Source organism: Ursus maritimus, unplaced genomic scaffold, assembly GCF_017311325.1.
Source record: "Ursus maritimus isolate PB19 unplaced genomic scaffold, ASM1731132v1 scaffold_14, whole genome shotgun sequence".
In the NCBI taxonomy this organism is placed as follows: domain Eukaryota; kingdom Metazoa; phylum Chordata; class Mammalia; order Carnivora; family Ursidae; genus Ursus; species Ursus maritimus.
The window spans coordinates 55,540,987-55,544,363 of record NW_024423786.1 but is presented as its reverse complement, the minus strand read 5'-3'; positions in this window follow the sequence as shown (position 1 = coordinate 55,544,363).

The window sequence follows — 3,377 nt, the reverse complement described above, 5'->3', positions numbered from 1 at the left end:
TCTGAGGACAAGTGGGTGAAACTGTTTCTGCTCCGTGAGGGAAAGCCACAGCCCGGAGTGAGCGCCAGGCCGGCCTCCCCTGTGTGAGGCCATGTCTGCCGTTCTCGTTCACCGTGTGAACGCTGACATCTTGCTTACTCACATCCGGCACTGCGCTAAGTGTTCTCCACAGAGGAACTCAGCGCACGTCAACCCGGCTGCTCCTCAGCAAACTCTACCAGGTAGGTACTGTTTCCATGTCCTTGTAGGAGCGACCTGAGGCGGACAGATGCAGGCGATTTTCCAAGGGCCGCAGAGCAAGAAAGGAACCAAGTCAGGGTCATGATTCAAATCGAGCCTTCCTTTCCCAGACTCTACACTTGGTGTCAGGTGCCAAATACTGAGCCTTCCTCGTGTGCCACACACTCGGCTCAAAGCAAACCGTCACGCTGCACACGGACCTCGGCACTGCAGGCACGTGTCCCCGTGCTCACCGCTTCCCACCTGCCTGCTCGTGCTCGCTCTAGTGGCGCTCCCCAATGTCACCCCTTCTTTACAAGCACTGACTGTCCCTCTGGGACCTGAGTATAAGCAACTGTCTCCCTGGACCTTCCTGTGTCCCTTGTCTGGCCACATATAACTGGTCAACCACTAAAGGACACAGAACAGGGCAGATTCACAGCCTACAAAGAAACGTCACGTGGGCACCCTGCACAACATCGCTCTCAGATCCTGAAGAGACCTGGAGACAAAAGGACCCCAAAATCACACGGAAAACTATCTCTGGGTACATGGAAGGTTAACAATTTGTTAAAAAAAAAAGTTTGAAATTGGATTTCATGGCACTAGTACGAAAAAGAGTTCCGTGGAACACGTCACTCATATGGACTCCTTCCCACCAGTAGTGACATCCAAACATGGTTGTGACGCACACCTTCCATGCTGTTCCAGTGCAGTGCACCTACACCGACCCTCATTCATGTGTGGGACCCACATGGTCACTGGTCACACTGGTGAACCGAGCACACAACGCCCATTCCCACAGTGGTTGGAATAATTAGACAGAAGCAGTCCTCTCTGCAAAGACTGCACAGATATCCTTCTCGTCCATTCACACTACCACACTCCTGTACGTTTCCTTCCCCAAGTCCCAGTGGGACTGCTCTCCTTACACACCCTCTCAGACACGAAGCCCAACCGGCTCCACCCAAAATACAACCATGCTCACCCCACACCCACGGCCAGAGAAGCATCCCGGGGGCCATCTGATGGAGACAGAAACTGACCTGTGTCGACTGGGGGCAGATCAACAGAAGCACGAGTGTTCTGAAGGAAAGAGAAAGGCAGGGCCCATCTTTCCTCCACGGGAATTAATACAAGGAGCCTCACATGCTGGGTGAAGCCTGACCAACCACTTACCCATCCATCACGGGAAGAAATGTCCTGTTCAGCACCATTCCCAGAAAGAAGGAATAAGGGAGGAAGGACATGTTTCCATTCTGGTATGGATTTTCATGTACATATCTCAGAGCTATCTGGACAACAAACATTGAGAAGCAGCATTTCTAGAAATTAGGAATTTCCTCAAGGCAGTTATGCCTGGAGCACCGAGTCACAAGTCATTTCCACAACTAAGGCTCACCTCACCACAAATGTGGTTTGTTTAGTTGTTGACAAGTAGGGAAGACAGGTGTGTCTGGCTCCCTCTCCCACACTCTTGAGCTGTGAGACCACGACTCCCGGTGTTCTTTGTCAGAGACCATTACATAGGCAACATTAGGGGTTTCACCATTGGGAGTAAGTAATTTTTTGAAAAGACTTATTTATTTCAGAGAGAGAAAGAGAGAGAGAGGAGAGCATGAGGTGGGGAGGAGCAGAGGGAGAGGGAGAAATTTTAGCAGACTCCATGCTCGGCATGGAGCCCAAGTCAGGGCTTGATTCCACAACCCTGAGATCATGACCTGAGCTGAAACCAATAATTGGAACTGAACCGACTGCACCACCCAGGTGCCCCAGGAGTAAGTCATTTTAATGAGACAGTGAGGGCAGCTGCATGGGTATTGAAGCAATCCACAGCAGAAGGAAAATGTCAAATGTTTACGTACTTAGTCCTATTAACCCAGAACAAGTAGTTCAAAAAATTGAGATAATTAGAAGAAAAAGTTAATCCTCTACAATAGGATATTTTAAAAGAACTCAGTTGTGAGGGACAACTAGGTGGCTCAGTTGTTTAAGTGTCTGCCTTCAACTCAGATCATGATTTCAGGGTCCTGGGATCCAGCCCTGCGTCAGGCTCCCTGCTCAGTGGGGAGTCTGCTTCCCCCCTTCCAGTCATCCTGCTCACGCTCACTCTCTCTCTTTCTTGCTCAAATAAATAAAATCTTTTAAAAAAAGAACTTCTTAGTTCTAAAACATAAAACAGTATTGTTTGCAAATATGCAACAGATTTGAAAACCTCAGTAATGTGGCTTCCATGAAGCAATGTAGAGAACCACATGACAAAACAAACCAAAAAACCATTGTTTTGAATCACATATTAAAAATAAAAAACCACTGGGAAATCACATGTAACAACAAAGTAATTAAGCACACTGGGTTTGTCTCTTAGATAGCAGTCAGCTAGGCAGCTATAGAGGGGAATTCCCACAAACTGCCAAATACACTCACAAGTGCTTATTCCAATTATGGAAACATCCAGAAGGAAGAAATACGGGGTCAGGGCAGCCTCTACAGTGCAACCAGGGAAGGAGGTTTCCTGCATCTGAGGTTGCAGCATTAAATCTTGTCAGGGGGGAGGCAGGACACAGATCTACCCTGAGGGACAAGATGCTTACCACAGAAATCATGTATTAGAAAAAGCATGGGAGATGAAGGGGTGCCAGGATGAGAGAGATCCACACACACGACAGCCTGAAGAGGTGGCCTCATGGACACAAAGGGCCACAGGGCAAGGCACGGAACTGTGTGGCCCTGAAAACCAAGACGGTCCATCGCAGAAGAACTTGTGGAAAAGTCTCTGGAGTATGCTAACAAAAACTCACGTCAAACTTGTGTTAGGTTGGGGGCTGCTCTAGACAACAGGGTAGAAGTCAGGAATATGCACTGTGACCCAGGCCCACGAGGGTCCCCACACATCTCTGCTTCCTGACTGAAAATCATGGCTTCTTCATGCAGTTTCTCTCCTCAGGGCCTTCATCTCAGAACCGCAGAGGGAAGGGCTCTGGGACATGTCATCTCCCGCCTCACCATGCTCACGACATCCAGTAGAACAAGCCAGACACTACCTTTAATCTTCATGCCACAAGGTTTCTCCTCTCGATGCGTCATGACTGATGAATAACCAAGATAAAGGGCAATCAGGAGAGGTCAAAATAAGAACATAATCCAAGGACACTGTC